Source organism: Bos indicus x Bos taurus, chromosome 14 (assembly GCF_003369695.1).
Source record: "Bos indicus x Bos taurus breed Angus x Brahman F1 hybrid chromosome 14, Bos_hybrid_MaternalHap_v2.0, whole genome shotgun sequence".
Classification (NCBI taxonomy): Eukaryota; Metazoa; Chordata; class Mammalia; order Artiodactyla; family Bovidae; genus Bos; species Bos indicus x Bos taurus.
Genome location: NC_040089.1, coordinates 72,605,845 through 72,623,765, shown reverse-complemented (window position 1 = coordinate 72,623,765; position 17,921 = coordinate 72,605,845). Strand labels below are relative to the sequence as shown.

General features: G+C 40.1%; 1 protein-coding gene across 8 annotated transcripts in view; it reads right to left on the bottom strand.

The window, feature by feature from the left end:
- The window catches only part of RUNX1T1 (RUNX1 translocation partner 1), a 155,755-nt gene that overhangs the window by 94,088 nt on the left and 43,746 nt on the right, over window positions 1-17,921 (bottom strand). Inside the window, exon 1 of one of the 8 annotated variants that reach the window (XM_027561581.1) lies at window positions 4,632-5,130. The exons of the other annotated variants lie outside the window; for them this stretch is intronic. The gene's annotated coding sequence lies outside the window, so the exon portion shown is untranslated. Of the gene's footprint in view, window positions 1-4,631; window positions 5,131-17,921 lie in introns of those variants that run through there. 8 annotated transcript variants of the gene reach the window in all.

Below are 17,921 nucleotides of genomic sequence, written 5' to 3'. Positions count from 1 at the left end.
GTGCACTCACATGAAGGGAAAAGATGAGCACCTGCTGCTGAAACAAACACAGAATTCTCATGGGAAGACTATGCCCTATTTATTTTACTGTCTAAGGCTACACCCTCGGATTTAGCATGTGAGTTACAAACAGAAGATTTAGCAAACAATTATATTTCCATTCAAATTGTGAGTTCTGTCTTATTCCTTTCTCCTCGTGTCCCTAACTATTCACATCCAGAGAATTCTCTCATATCACAATCTCTCTCATTTCTCATTTTTCTTTCACTAGAAGACATATTTCTTAAGTGTCATAAAAAACGAAAAGTGAGTACAGAGGACTGTTATTGAGGAAGAATTTTAATCCACACAAATTTCTCAGATCTGTTTGCTAGCTTATCTGATTAGAGCATCCCACCTCTTCTTTCCCAGAAAGTTTCCTTAAAAAGTTAAATTTATTCAATTGAAAATAATTTTAAGAAAATTGACATCCATTATCCAAGAGTAAATAAAATATCCTGAAAAATCTCCAAACCAAGTTTGTGAAATCCTTCCTAAAAAAGAAACACTTGAGTCTGTTTCCTCTCTGAGCCCCAGCATTAGCAAGTAAGGAAAATCTACTAAAAGAAAAAAACAAAGAAACAAAAAACTGGGTTCCAGCAGGCTGTCATAAAACTGTAAGAAACAGTATCATCTCATAAAATTGAATAAACACATAATAAAACTGTTAAGTGAAATAAAATAAAAAGCAGCATAACTGTATTTTTTTACAGTAGCAGACATATAAGATACTGTATTAAAGACATATTTGAAATTTTTCAGTCATATTTTCTTTAGAATTTGGGGGAAATGATACTAAAAATTATAATATCTTCAGTTGAATTTATCCCCAAATTCCTAAATTCTTTATCAGATAATGCTTAACTTAACAGACAGATAAGAACTGTCAGTTCTTACTATCCATGGTAACAGGCGTCAGGAATGGCATAAATAAATAAATGAGAACTCAAGACAAAGCTTATAGTAAATAACATAGTTTCTCTGCCTGCTCTCCAAAATGCTCATGAGCCCAAATTAACTAACTTTAATTTTATGTTTTATCACTGCTCTTGCCCATTCTCTTGTGCAGAAATTAATTAGCAGCGATAGGGACAAAAGAGAAGCAGTGGGATAGAAAGGTCAAAATCAATTTACTCTGAATAAACAGGCTGGAACTGATGGAAGGCTGAATTCATATTTCGTGAATGAGAAAACCAATGTGAGTTCTACAAGATCTCACAGAAAGGCAGCTGGGAAGAAGTCAAGGCCACACCAGGAGCAGCAACCATGAAAGCAAGGGCTGAACGGGACCAAGAGGGGGTGAGTCAGGGTCCTGATCCCTCTTTTCAAGAGATGATGAAATGAGGACTGTGCAGAGGTGGTCCGAGTAACCAGCAAACTCATGTGCCCTGAAAGGACCCCACTGTAGTTCCTGTACCCACGTCTGCAGGCTCTGGATACATCCCATGAGGTTTAGACAGAGGACGTATCATTACCACCCTCATATCATCACTACTACTACTTGAGCAGTCACTTACTGGGCAGGAGTGGATGGGCGCAACGAATGCTGGAAACCCTTTCGTGATTTCGTTTAATACTCAAGGGAACCAGACGAGCAAAACCAAAGCACACAGGACGAGCAGAGCAGGTGGGGAAACACACCCAGTTTGGTTTGACTGCAAAACCCAAGCTCTTCAGCACTGTGCTTACCCTCCACCCAGAAGCCACGTTGGTTCAAGCAAAGATACTCAAGAGTCAATGAATTTCACAGTAAGGAAACTACACAGGATACAAGCAACAGGAAGTAGGGAAACGTGGGGCCTAGATAGGGTATTCATAATTATGAGATGTAAGCAGAGCTCTGGTGATAACTAAAGGAAACAGAAATGCTATTTCAAAAACATGAAAAATAAAGGTATAAAATACAAATGAAAGAATATAAAAGTTAACTTCAAAACTGGACTGTATGCCTAGTCACAGCAAACCATAATACAATTTCGAAGCTTTGATAACACATTAATTCAGTATTTTCCATTTTCTCAAAATTGTCTACACTTTGTAAGTCACATACAATTTAAGTTTTTTCACTTCAATTTGTATCTCAGGACTTAACTCCTAACCCAAGCTACACTCCCACATTTACAACTATCTGCAAAATGGCTTCTTATTATTAAAGAATCTCAAACTCAACAGATAAGTAAGAGCACTTTTTTTCACAAAACCACTTCTTCTTCCTGACTTTCTTATTTCCACCATGGCATGGCCTTCCTGCCAGTAACCCAGACTCAAAAATGCCAGCAGCATTCTTGATTCCATCCCTTCCCTTTCTCCCAAATAACAACAGACATTCAATGAACTCCTACTCCATAGAGTCTAACTCCTTGGTGCATTTAAATTCTTTCCATGATGATCTGGGCCCTCGCTGACTCTTGCAATTTCTTCCCATAATCTCCACTTTCCTGCCTCTCAATCTCCATGGCAACCACTATTTCAACTTCACAGCCCCTGTTAGAGAGACTTCAACTTCCTTCAGTGCTAGGACTATGTCCTCTCTCTGATCCCCCTGCAGTGCTCTGCACAAGTCCCTCCCAGAGTTACCAGCTAAGCAGCTAAAGACTTTTTATATCAAAACGAATCCTCTCTAAACGTGCAGGCACTGAAATTCAGTTACACTTCAAGATGACGCCTATGAAGCAACTACAACTCAGCAACTTTAAGAGGGGCAACAACCTCCTGGAAGTCAGAAATTTTAAGTGGGTCCAAGGAAATTATTCAGAAAATTAAACTAACGTTATTGCCACACAGCAAGTTTTTTGTCCGTGGCTTGTCATATCTCAGATGACACAAATATCTCATCAATACCTTATTTCTATTCATGTATCATTCCAGATTGTCTCTGCCTTCATAAAAGGAAGAAATCAGATTTACTGCACAGTTGACTTTTCATATGCTAATAGATGTTGCCAGGGTAATTCATACTTGTGTAACTCATTTCTAGGATGCCATGACCTCAACGTGGGCACTACTAATTTTTTTTTTTAAAAAAAGAAGAAAGCAAATAAGAAAATAAAAAAGAAGAAAGGAATTCCCTGGTGGCCAGTGGTTAGGACTCTACACTTTCGCTACCAATGACACAGGTTCGATCCCTGGTCAGGGAACCAAGATATCACATGTTGTGTAATGTGGCCAAAAATTTAAAAAAAAAATTTTTTTAAAGAGAAATGTGGAAGGAGATTCAAAATCACAGCTTATAATAAGGGGAGTGTGTGTGCTTAGTCACTCAGTCGTGTTCGATTCTTTGTGACCCTTCAGATTGTAGCCCACCAGGTTACACTGTCCATGGGACTTTTCAGGCAAGAATACTGGAGTGGGTTGCCATTCTCTCCTCCACGGGATCTTCTCAACCCAGGGATCGAACCCACATCTCCTGCGTCTCCTGCATTGCAGGTAGATTCTTTACCCACCGAGCCATCAAGGAAGCTTATAATAAGAGGAACAAATAATTTCCCTTTATACAAATACATTTTTGAAACAAAGATTTTTAATATTATTCCTGCTCCACTGTGCATTTACCTTTGGCAAATGCCTGTCCGTCAGCACGTCATTCCCAAAATGGGTTTAAAAGTACTAGAGGACAGTGGTTAGGACGCAAAGAAGGCAGAACATGCAGCCTTGACTAGCACTCTGTAGAGCGGGGCTTAGATTTAGGCAATCACCTTGTAATACAAAGAACAGGAAACCAAACTGGATTGAATATCAAGGATAGCAAAATAATCTCTATGATGCATACACAGAATAATCAATAATAGGAATATCCATGAAACTCACTGAGGACCTCAGATTGAGACATTATTATGTTATGGCATCGTGCAGAAGTGCTGGGCAGAGGTCACCTGGGGTGGGTGCCCAACGAGTCAGACAGAAGTCTTCAACGGCCTAAAGAAATAATGGTATCCCCTTCACTCTCCCGGCCACCTCTCTGAGTCCCACGTCCCAGGGCTCATCCATGCCCACCCAGATCCAACCAAGCCAAAGTAGCCTCCTTGCTCTCCCTGAAATGACCCAGGTCACACTCCAGCCTTTCCACCTCTCTGCCTTTCTGCTGCCCCCTCATGCTACTGCTGCTGCTAAGTCACTTCAGTTGTGTCCGACTCTGTGCGACCCCATAGATGGCAGCCAATCAGGCTCCTCCATCCCTGGGATTCTCCAGGTAAGAATATTGGAGTGGGTTGCCATTTTCTTCTCCAATACATGAAAGTGAAAAGTGAAAGTGAAGTCGCTCAGTCGTGTCCGACTCTTCGAGACCCCATGGACTGTAGCCCACCATGCTCCTCCGTCCATGGGATTCTCCAGGTAAGAGTACTGGAGTGGGGTGCCATCGCCTTCTCCATTGCCCCCTCATACAGCCACGTAAAATCTCTGTTCAAAAGTCCATTTCAAAGAGGCCCATTTCAAACACCCAAATTAAAATGGCAAGCTAACAGTCCTAAGAATCTTTTTTATCCTGCCCGATTTTCCCCATAATTATCACCCTTGAACATACTACAGAATTCACCTGTGTTTTATGTTTATCATTTATTGCCTACTCTTGTCCACTGACCCCCCACACCTACCTCACATACACTGGACTGTAGGTTCCACGAGGGTAGGGAACTGAATCTGCTTTATTCACGGACTCTTCCCCAGTGGCTAGAAAACAGTGCAGCAGATATTAAGAGCTCAATGGATACTTGCAGCACGGCCGATTAAATGAATGCATCAATCACAGAACTGTTATAATGAGTTACAGGGTATTTGTATGAAACACTGATCACCCATATTAGGTACAAAAAACACTGTGCTAGGCTCCTATGGGTAAAACAGAAAAAACAGACAAGCGTTCTTGACTTCAAACAATTTGTTCCAAAACTGCCTCAGCGGTTATACTAGGGCAAAGGATGCCACACCCACGTTATCTAGTCACACACTTCCTCCAACATCTGCTACACACCTGCCTGTATGCAGAAGTTTACAACAGAACAGAAACAGAGCAAGGGTCAGTATGTGTTTGGTTACGTCTGTTGCCAAATGTTTAGCTCACCAAGTGAACCAGCTCAACTGATACCTTTTTAATAAACAAGTAACTTGAAATGCAAACATTTACAATTAATTATAACATATTGATTGCTTAAATGAAACATTCAATATATCTTTTTTTGGATCTTTAAGAAATTCTGATTTTGTCAAAAACATATAAGGTGCCCTTGAATGACGCCAAGGGCCTGCCCTTCCTTCATTCTTAAACTTGGGGGAAAGTGTAGTAAATCCTTATTAAGAGACTGTCTCTGCAACATGACTTTAGCATGACTAAAGCTTGTTCTGAGTCAAATGCCTAGAAATACTAGAGGCTCTGTAAAGTATGTTGTGGAAGAAGAGAAGGAGGGAGGGAGGAAGAAAGAGAAAGACAGACGGACCCACAGACAGAAGAAAGCACAGATATGACACCCAGCCTGGTCTATTGAGAGTGAAATGCTCATTTTACCCAAGGAGACAGTGTGGAGTATCTTTAAATATGCTTTAGAAAAACAAGTTTTGTGGTTTTTTTTTTGTCTTCTCTGCAGATATTTTTTTTTCTTTCTTTCTTTTTTTTAAATTTTATTTTATTTTTAAACTTTACATAATTGTATTAGTTTTGCCAAACATCAAAATGAATCCATCACAGGTATACATGTGCTCCCCCTCCTGAACCCTCCTCCCTCCTCCCTCCCCATACCATCCCTCCAGGTCGTCCCAGTGCACCAGCCCCAAGCATCCAGTATCGTGCATTGAACCTGGACTGGCTTCTCGTTTCATACATGATATTTTACATGTTTCAATGCCATTCTCCCAAATCTTCCCACCCTCTCCCTCTCCCACAGAGTCCATAAGACTGTTCCATACATCAGCGTCACTTTTGCTGTCTCGTACACAGGGTTATTGTTACCATCTTTCTAAATTCCATATATATGCGTTAGTATACTGTATTGGTGTTTTTCCTTCTGGCTTATTTCGCTCTGTATAATAGGCTCCAGTTTCATCCACTTCATTAGAACTGATTCAAATGTATTCTTTTTAATGGCTGAGTAATACTCCATTGTGTATATGTACCACTGCTTTCTTATCCATTCATCTGCTGATGGACATCTAGGTTGCTTCCATGTCCTGGCTATTATAAACAGTGCTGCGATGAACATTGGGGTACACATGTCTCTTTCCCTTCTGGTTTCCTCAGTGTGTATGCCCAGCAGTGGGATTGCTGGATCATAAGGCAGTTCTATTTCCAGTTTTTTAAGGAATCTCCACACTGTTCTCCAGAGTGGCTGTACTAGTTTGCATTCCCACCAACAGTGTAAGAGGGTTCCCTTTCCTCCACACCCTCTCCAACATTTATTATTTGTAGACTTTTGGATCGAAGCCATTCTGACTGGTGTGAAATGGTACCTCATAGTGGTCTTGATTTGCATTTCTCTGATAATGAGTGATGTTGAGCATCTTTTCATGTGTTTGTTAGCCATCTGTATGTCTTCTTTGGAGAAATGTCTGTTTAGTTCTTTGGCCCATTTTTTGATTGGGTCATTTATTTTTCTGGAGTTGAGCTGTAGGAGTTGCTTGTATATATATGAGATTAGTTGTTTGTCAGTTGCTTCATTTGCTATTATTTTCTCCCATTCTGAAGGCTGTCTTTTCACCTTGCTGATAGTTTCCTTTGATGTGTAGAAGCTTTTAAGGTTAATTAGGTCCCATTTTGTTTATTTTTGCTCTTATTTCTGATATTCTGGGAGGTGGGTCATAGAGGATCCTGCTGTGATGTATGTCGGAGAGTGTTTTGCCTATGTTCTCCTCTAGGAGTTTTATAGTTTCTGGTCTTACGTTTAGATCTTTAATCCATTTTGAGTTTATTTTTGTGTATGGTGTTAGAAAGTGTTCTAGTTTCATTCTTTTACAAGTGGTTGACCAGTTTTCCCAGCACCACTTGTTAAAGAGATTGTCTTTAATCCATTGTATAGAAAAACAAGTTTTGAGGTGCGCTGTTTCCATTAGAAATAAACTATATGTGATAGAAACTGGTCAAAAACAAAGGCCACCCTTGCGAAGTAAATGGAAATAATCACAAACTGGGTGATTATCCCATTACCCAAGATAATGCTCTTAGTCCACAAAAGAGACATTCAGGAGTATCGTTTGTGAAATTGTATCTTGTAAGCCAAACAAACTGAAAGGAGGGGCATGGGACCCAGGTCAGAGCGGACGCTGCCCCACGCAGCTTCTGCGTGTCGGGCTCCTGGCTGCTAGACCCAACACTTGATAATGTGTCCGCCTATCTCACCTGACCAGCCAGCTTTTCTTTGTCCTCTCTTTCTGGAGGAAAACAATCACCACGCGAGTATCTGTATTCATGGCATCCTCCAGAGCGGAAGGAGGATGCGCATGGGGTGCTGAACAGACAATATTCCGGATGGCCTACACGGTTTCTGTAAGGCTATTTCTCAGTGAGGAAACGATCCCCTCTGAATTTTCCTGGAGGCGTGCAGACCCCATCACTTTTGAAAGATGCGGCTGTTAAGAATGCAACTGGGGCTTAAGGAAGGAAAAGGATCTGTCTTAGGAGCCAACAGCCAGCTGCCTCCTTCAGAACTGTGATTCCACCTCCCGAAACTTCTTCAGTTCTTCTACCTTCCCTCCTTCCTTCTCACACTCCAACCAGAACACAGCAGCAATACTTGTGACTCCTCTCACACAACATGCAGCTGTCAACAGCTCTGTACAGTTCTGTCGGACATCAAAAAACATTCCAAGAATCTGGTTAAGTGCTGACGAAACTTGCCTGAATTACCACGCTACCTCCCCCTCCACATTCCTTAGGCATTATTTGTTTTCCTGATGTTGGGTGGAGGAGGATGGATAGTTAAAAAAAAAAAAAAAAATCTACAGATTGAGGAGTGGAGAATCTCTAGCCAGAAATACATATATAATTGCAAAAGTGGGTAGCAAGTTTAAAGAATAACTCAACTAATCTATATATCTGATAAAATTATACCCAAGACAACGGTAACTTGGAACTCTCTGTAGACATTCAGCCATAAGCAACATCTTGTTACCCCCAACCCCACAATTTCTTCTGCAGAAAGTTTGAAAATCTTAACACTGCCTCACAGGCTAAATGAAAATTGTCACAGAATTGCTTCTTGCAATTAAGTTTTTCATGCATGCAAAAACTATGGAGCTCCTAATTTTCACCATTTGTGTGCACTAGAAATTCCTTTCAAAAGGTTTATATCTAACAACTATGCAGTTAATAAACCGTTACTGCTTTATGAATTAAAATTCTTTTTATAATATCCTTGATATAACCACCATTTTCTCTCCAGAATGCAATTTGATTTCCTCATGTTAAAATTTCTCAAAAAAAAAAAAAAAAAAAGGAGAGACAAGAGAGATAAGAGTGTTACCTATAAAACTTTTTTAAATTAAAAAAAAAAAAATCCCAGGTTGTTTCACGGGTATGGACTTTGCCACAGAATTCCTTGAGTTTCCTTCCGTACATGATTCTAGACCAAAAGGGACAGACCACAGATGCTGCGCATCGCCACCCTGGCAACATGTTAACAGTGTTTTATTAAGAAGATAACAGTACCAGAAAAGGATTCCCAACAAGATGATGCCAACTGTTTCAATATTCCTCGAAACCATCCCAAGTGTTTTATTATGATCTGTGTGTGTCAATGGTAGAGCAGGCTCCTCTTAAGAACGAGGCCCTATGCTGGTTCTTTTAAATGAATTACCTCACTTAATTTTCACATTAATACCATGATTTTAGGTGCTAGCTTTCCCTTTCAACAGATGAGAAGACATGAGCTAAAAAAGGCTAAGAAGCTGCTCAGAGTCAAACATCAAGATCAGAATCCAAGAAATGTTTCTTCTGATTCTAAAATTCATGCTAATTGCAATGCTACAAAGTGCCTCAATGGACTTAACGGCGCATCTCACTCCTCTGATAGTTGTTTAGTGCCTCAGAACATGACACGTAGCAGCTCAATTTACCCTTTTAAAAGGTACTATTAAGTCACTTTTGATGGCTTCTGACACATTAAGAATAAAATTCCAACGCCTAGCAATGGACTAACCCCTGAACTTGGCTCAATCTACCTTTGAAAATGCCAATCATATTTTAACCCAGGACTTTTGGACTTTCTCTTCCTCTGCCACTAACTCTTCAGATCCTTCAGGTCTCTGTGCAAAAATGTTACCTCCTTAAAGGTGCCTTCCTTGACAATCCAATCTAAATAAGTGCCCCATTCACCTGCCCTGCAGCTAGCATGGATATTCATTGTGCTTATCTATAACTTGGGGCTTCCCTGAGAGCTCAGGTGGTAAAGAATCCATCTGCAATGCAGAAGAAAGAAAGAAAGAAAGTGGAATCACTCAGTTGTGTCAGACTCTTTGTGATCCCATGGACACCAGGCTCTTCCATCCATGGGATTTTCTAGGCAAGAGTACTGGAGTGGGTTGCCATTTCCCTCTCCAGGGAATCTTCCTGACCCAGGGATCGAACCCAGGTCTCCCGCATTGTAGAGAGATGCTTTACCGTCTGAGCCACCAGGGCAGGAGACCCCGGTTCAATTCCTGGGTCAGGAAGATCCACTGGAGAAGGGATAGGCTACCCACTCCAGTATTCTTGGGCTTCCCTTGTGGCTCAGCTGGTAAAGAATCTGCCTGCAATGCAGAAGACCTGGGTTCTATCCCTGGGTTGGGAAGATACCCTGGAAAAGGGAAAGGCTACCAACTCCAGTACTCTGGCCTGGAGAATTCCATGGACTGTATAGACTATGGGATCGCAAAGAGTCGGACACGACTGAGCGACTTTCACTTTCATCCATAACTTTTTGTCTCCTTGTGTAGTCCAGAGAAAATGCCCATTTGTTTTATCATGAAGGTCCCAGTGAATGGAAATCAAGGTAATTTGTTTGTTTTAAACGATGTACTTTAAAAATAATACTCAAGAAATGATAAACAATGCCTTGGATCAGAGTCTTGGTTCCTAATAGCATATTTGGATGCCCACACATTACAGCTAAATTGAATGAGATAGTGAAGCGACATTATCTTGGAGATGTTATCTGTTTCTTTGTTGACTGTTTGCCTCTTACCAACTAAAATACAAAGGCTCCAAGAGGAAAGACCCACTAGTCTTACTCAGTACCTACAACAGTGTCACACCCACAGTGTGAGCTCAGTAGATATTTTTTAAGTGAATGACCAAACTCTAGGTGCCATGGAGACACATCCATAATTATACACAGGCCTGACCCTTGAAAGTGTTCCGTCTACAAGGGGACAGCTACACAATTTCACAAGGCAACTGCTTTAAGTGCCATAAGTGAAATAATAATGAAATATTATGTGGTTTCAAAACAGAAAGGATTAAAAGTCATAAAACCTAATATTAATAACTACTTATAAATTCATCAAGAAAAAAGGGAGGAAGATAAATTAATGAGGGAATAGGAGAGACCATGAACACAAACGCTCTCTCTCTCTCCCTCACTCACTCATGTTATTCCTTCGCGCGGAAATGCTCGGTTAAGTCACGGCTTGGAAGATATAAACATCATTGAAATTCAAAAACAGTTCTGAAGAGAGGATACCTCAATTGGTATGCAAGGGATGTTTCCTCCCCCTGAATACATTATGAACTTGCAGCATGCTAATATGCCATGCTATCATAAGCACCAGATGGGACAGTAGGCAGTACATGTCCCATCAAACCTCAAGAAGATGTATTAATGTTCATGCTCTTTAAAAAAAAAAAAAATCCTTTGCCAGTGTCCCTAGACTTCCACATTTCTTAGCATTCAGTTACTTTCTCTCAAAGCACAGTCCTCCAGGGCTGCTCCTCTTCACCAGATGGTGTCAGGAATCATTTCAATCTATTTTATCACAGGAGGCAAAGGCCACGAAGCGTGTCAGACTGCGCTTACTGAAGGCGCACCATGCAGAAAAGAGAACAGCAGCAGATACAGGAGATGCAAGAAACAAATCCTTTCCAGGCACTACTGATGGAACGTTCATAACCCCACGGACCCCTTACTTACATTCAACACAGAAAAATAAAATGCTGTGACATATCTAAACTTTCTAGATGACTAATATTATTGTGAAATTGAGGTCTGCCTAAATAGTCTCTAAAGATGACCAAGCTAAACTCACAAAATTCTGAACGATCAGAAGCTGGCCTCAAAACAAGGCAAGGGCATCACAAATGGTACCTGAGTGCAATGAAATAGATGCATGTCTTTACAAGTAACTATCAGAACGAATAAACATCCCAGAATTGGCTTGAAACGCACCTTCTCTTTTAACTATCTCATTCAATTCAGGTGTAATGTGTGGGCATCCAAATACTCTATTAGAAACCCAAGGCTCTGAACAAATACGTTCTTTGTTATTTCTTGGGCATTGTTTTTAAAGTACATCATTTAAAACAAATAAATTACCTTGATTTCCATTCATTGGGACTTTTATGATAAAAAACAAATGGATATTTTCTCTGGACTATCCAAGAAGACAAAAAGTTATGATTTACAAATGTCTAATTTGAATATGCTTCAGAATCCTCTGAGAGCTTGTTCAAACAGATTGCTGGGCTACCTCAGAGTTCCTGATTAAGTTTGCAGAGGGACAGAAAATGGGTATTCCCAATAAGTTCCTGGGTGATAATGATATTGCTGGTCCATGAAACCCACTTTGAGAACCACTTCATTACATCATTCTATACCACATTTTCAAAGTGCCCCAAAGACCCCTGGAAAGTCTGTAATCCATGCAGAGTATCAGCAATATCCGTGTAAAAACAGGCACTCAGTGGATAAGCTACAATGATCTTCTATAAATTTTTAAAGGCACAAATTCAGAGGCATAAAATATGTGTTAAATTAGCAAGAATATTCTTCCAAAGTGATAGTATCTGAGACTCAAACCTGCCCTCCTATCCCTTTCAAAGGATTCAATGTATATTTAGAAACAAATATAAGAGGGCAAAGATATTTAAAGAAAGCTCCACTATTATAGAAGTTATATGTTTTTTAAAAAATTATGTATCAAGCACTGCATGAATTATTTTAGTAATCTCTCTGGAGTCTTTATGATAAATCTTATCAGACTATTCAACCACTACTCATCTGAGATTATTGGCAGAAGAAACTGCTGATAGAATTTACCATGCAACCGAAAAGGTGAAAATATTTCTTAATATTTGTCTTTTGTTAGGCCTCCCAGGGTCGAGAAGATCCCCTGGAGTAGGAAATGACAACCCACACTCCTGTATTCTTGCCTGAAAATTCCATGGACAGAGAAGCCTGGTGAGCTGCAATCCATGGGGTCGCAACTGAGCAACTCAGCTCACAGAATCCTACTCATTATGTCTCCTGGATCCCTGACGGCTTACACCCATCCTCCCAAACTGCAGGCAAGTACCCAGGTAGAGGAAGCACTAATTTCCCCAAATATTACAACTGTCAAAAGCCCTGGACTTTGTTTCTAATTTCAGTAATTATGTCAGAGAGTGCTTAAGTGCTATATATTGTATCATACTTTTAGTAAATATGATCATGATAAATTATCAGATTTATAACACATGCAATTTTAACTAATATGCAGCTAGCTGCCAAGAAAGTTATATATGGCCAAAAAAATTAATTTATTATCTTTCCATAGTTCAAAGAAAATGCCTTATTGATTATTAAATACCATTTACCAAAAATTTTTATAAGATTTACTTAATTTCCTCCCCCCCATATTTAACATGCTTTGTGCATTCTTTCTTTCCTTTAAGATCCCTGTGAATCCCAGTCCACCTCTCATCCTCACTTATTCATTAAGCAAACATTTGCTGATTCCTTACTCTCTGTCTCCTACCTCATGGGTAGCCTGGAATGGAATTTTTAGAACTATGAAATCAAGATCTTAAAGCAAATGGCAGCTTTATCAAGAAGAGCTGATGACACTTAAGATGTCTATTATTTTAAACAGTGAAGAGTCTGTATCCTGGAATACATAAAAGGTTAGAATTCAGCTCTCTGAGCAATGTCTCCTGCTAAGACAAATGAAAATCAGTCAGGAAGAAAAGTCTCAGAGACACCTAAAATGACTCCACAAATTAAAACTGCCACTAGTTAACATCTGGGGGAACACAAAACAGAACAAGATGGGCTTTCCACATTTTCACCTAAGCATTCACTTCACCATTCTAAGTTTGGTTATATGGTTTTCAAGCTAGCCAGTTACTGGAATGGGTGGACTTGTGGGCACAGGAACAGAGAGAGGGTAGGCAGAAGGGAGAGAAAATTCTACCAACTATAGACAAAACTCACAAGCACAACACCCTAGAGTCCTTCTGTGTGACTGAAAAACTCTCCCCTATGTTTTAAGTCCAGAGAGTATCACTGACTTTAATCATTACCGCTTATATGTAAAAGTTCTGTACTCTGCTTTTCAAGGAGACACAGCACGTGAACAATCATAATCACTACCACCATACTGCAAAACGAAAGTCAGCAAAGCAGAATCCTTGCTTCTCAGACAAGGAAAGTGACGCTCAGACAGAGAGTGAAACGACTTGCTTGTTGCTGGTGATACCACGAAGTGGAAGAAGTCTGACTCACACTCAGCCATGGACATTCCCCATGTCCTGTGCTCTCTGGCCTCATAAACACAACATATTAATTGTTTATAGTATAAACTCAAGTCATAAAGCAAAAGATACAGCACGTCCAGCACAAACGGATAAAGAACACAGCTGAAAGCTAAAAGACCAGGGCCACTCAAAATAATTGACCAACAGGCATAGAAATTTTAAACAACTAAACAGAAGCAACTTTGGGGCTTAAAGAGACACCCTTCTGCTCTCTGGGAAACACTAAAAAATGGTTTGATTCTCCAAGTTTTAGGAAAAGGTGTATTAACATCACACTGATATGCTTTACCCACAGAACATATGAAGCAAAATGTACCAAAGTACCAAAGGCTTTATCCCCAGAATGTATGAGTAAAATGTAGATAAAAATGAAAAATAAGTAGAAAGACATTCTTCACCTGGGAAATTATGTTACTTGCCCAAAACAACAGGGAATAAGTAGCAGATTCAGAGATTTTAACTAGTTCTCCAGACTCTGAAAGGAGTGCATTAAAAACGGAAAAAAAAAAAAAAGGTAATAAGATGTGCTAAAAGTTGGTACCAAAGGAGGGGGGGGGGAAACACCCAGAAAGATATTCCTCCATGTAGCAAATAGTTAAATAACTTTTTTTTTTTCCAGCAAAGTTCTTTAGAAAGACTCCTAAATTGTATAAAAACTTGAAAAATCTGTGAAACCTTGATCACATCTATATATACCTTTTTTTTTTTGATATTTCATAACCAGCAAGCTTCCCTGGTGGCTGAGATGCTAAAGAATCAGCCGGCAATGCGGGAGACCTGGGTTCGATCCCTGGGTTGGGATGATGCCCTGGAGGGGAGCATGGCAACTCTGATATTCTTGCCTGGAGAATCCACATGGACTGAGGAGCCTGGGAGGGCTACAGTCCATGGGGTCTCAAAGAGTTGAATATGACTGAGTGACTAAGCACAGCACACACGAGCAAATACTGGTATACAAGAGAATGCTTGGGTAATTAACAAGTGAGGTTTTACCTTTGGTTTCTATTATTCTATATTCTATAAACCAATGATTAAGAACACTGCAGAAAGACTGGAAGAAAATAAAGTGCTTTCTATGGACAAAAAAAAAAATCTTCATTTTGATTCCTTAATATTTTCCTGTCTCTAGGCTGTCTCACACAACTATACTAGAGTAGAAAGAAAGAAAAAAATAAGTATTAACAGACCTTTCAAATGAGATGTTGCCATAAATGCGAGTACGCAGGTTCAGACAGAAACATTATAAAGAGGAAACAATGCCTATTTCACAAGGAAAGTGTCAGAATCAAGGCCTTTCTTTGTTCCAGTCATATCTTTGTCGGGACACATGTTAAGCATTTCAAATGAAAGAATATATAAATTGTTACCACAGGACCCTCAAATTTTATTATGCATTTTCCTCCCAATAACTCCAGCATCATTAAACCAAACAAGTCCAGAGGAAGGCAGGGAAGTTTTAATCATGCAAAGTTCAAATGTAAAGGAATGATATGCTCAGAAGTGCGATTGTCTTTACCAAAGTTCTAAATAACTTAGCACCCCATCAAAATCATCCCTGATTATTAAGAATGGTCTGTTTATTTTGTCAAACTCTTTAAGACTCTTGTTAAAGCCATAAACACATGATAAAGACACCCTCTAACATCCCTTCTTCCTAAAGAGCATTTCTGCCTATCTAATTACATAGCTCTTAAGGCCAAACTCTTTACAGCATCATGTTCTCATTGGTACTTTCAAATTTACTTTCTTGCGTGAGCATCAAAGTACACGGTATGATGTTAATAAACCACACAGAATTAAAAGAATCCCTCTAATAAAGTGAGACTTTTTACAGACTGCACTTATCACTCAGCCCTTAAAAGAGAAATGTGGAAAACAGAAGTAAAATCTTCTAGGGAAAACCGCCCACAATTTTTAAATCACTGGTTTTTTTTTTAGAAGGAGAGGGGGGCATGGTGAAAAAAGTTAACGTGCTTTCCTACAATGTGCTCATTTTCTGCTAACAGTCTGCCTGCCTAGAACCTCCTGGGGCAGAACATGGGTACCCAGCAGCCTCATGACCAAGAGATCTGATATTTTTCCCTTGTGGCTCAGCTGGTAAAGAGTCCGCCTGCAGTGCGGGAGACCTGAGTTCGATCCCTGGGTTGGGAAGATCCCCTGGAGAACGGAAAAGCTACCCACTCCAGTATTCTACCCTGGAGAATTCCATGGACTATACAGTCCATGGGGCGGCAAAGAGTCGGACACAACTGAGTGACTTTCATGACAAATTTTAACCACACAATATTCAACAATTTTGTCTGCCCATATGTTGAACACATCATTTGATTTCCATTTTCCTACTATCGTCCAAAACACAGAAAATACTCCATCTGAGGTTCTGATCAACAAAAGTTAGCCAGAATTACCTCATGTCAAAAGCCTAGAAAGGTGATATCTTAGTTAACCTACACGGCTTCATCAGGGAGTAAATTTACAATTTCTATTAGACTTTTCAAAACACAGACATTAGTCCCCTGGCACCTATTACTCCCCATTGCATTCTCTCAAGCATAGAAATACACAGAGAAATAACTACTCTCCTAACCTGTTTTACCCAAGATCACTCTTGACAACTGAGGCTAATGCTTTTCCATTTTCAGTTTCCAGCACCGAGAACTCCACCTTCTCTGCTACTCTACTCCAAATTCAAACATCCCTCTTCAAACATTTCCATCTAGCTTCCATTACAAAACATCCTCTCACCAAACACAACACACTCACCCTTCCTTTAAAAAAACAGAAAACAAGGACTTCCCTGGTGTTCCAATGATGAAAAACCCGCCTGCCAATGCAAGGGACATGCGTTCAATTTCTGGTCCAGGAAGATTTCACATGCCACGAGGTAACTAAGCCCGAGAGCCTGCAAGTCACAACTGCTGAGTCCATGGGCCACAACTCCTGAAGCCTGCAAGCCCTAGAGGCCATGCTCTGCAACAAAAGCCGCCACCTCCACGAGAAGGCCGCGCACCGCAACTGCAAGCGTGCAGCAAGGCCGACCTAGCACAGCCGAAAATAAACAAAGAAAAGTTTTAAAAAAGGAATAAAATATCAGCTGACAGACCAGAGAGAATCCCTTCTCTGCCATTTAATGACATCTATGTGTCCTCGGGGAAAATGCTTAATTTACCTGCTCTTCGGGTTTCCAATATTAATAGACGTCATGGTCACAGAAACCCTTTGCAGAACTGTGAGAATTAGTAAGTATACAAGGTGCCTAGCCTTGGGGCCCGGCATGTACAGGCTTTCAATAAAAGGCTTACTATACTATCAGAGATTTACTCTGTTCAGAGATGGCAGTTATACACTCCCTGTGAGATTAAGAGGATTTCCTGTTTCCTTTGATTGGAACTCTATGGGTTGAAAAACATAATTAAGCTAGACATTCTCAGAAAGTATATTTACATTAATATTAATTAATGCAAACAGCTGTTTGAGAAAGCCAGCCAGATAAACCTGCTTCTTGGTCAGGTGTGAAATCCTATTGTTCTCAAGTTATGAGTCATTTAAGTTAATGATGTATTCCACGAGATACTGTCAGCCACCAAAGAACCACAATTGTACACAAAGAAACTGCTTTCGAGCAATGCCATACCCACTGTCACACACAGATATTAAAACTTAGTAAACAAAAATCAGTATCCTATCCTCAGTATAAGAACAGCAAACTAAAAATTAAGTAACATTAACAGAGATCCAATCTGGAGAAGCAGGAGACAGTCAAGACCCATAAGCCCATGGTCCACATGTCCTTCCCCCTCTGTGCTTGGCTCCTAATCCCATCAGGTACTACCTGCCTCTGGGCTCCTGTACCTGTCTCTAAGCTCTTGCTATTCCGTATCACAACTTCTGTTTACTTCTCTGCCTGGAGCATAAGAACTCAAAACTCCTTGAAGGCATGGCATGGGGAGAGACTGAACCATAGTTATTTGGCCCTGGTACATTTTTCAGCAACCCATAGAAGTCTACTACCTGAATGCCCTCAGTCGTCACAACCTTGCTAAGATCATTCGATCTGCTCAATGCTCAAAAATTAACCGTATTGAGGCTCTCTAACTTCCAAACAACTATAAGGTACATTTGATGGCACACCTTTGCCACAGGTCAAGTGATTACTGTTGCAGAGTTTCCCCCAACATGGACCTGAAGCCCT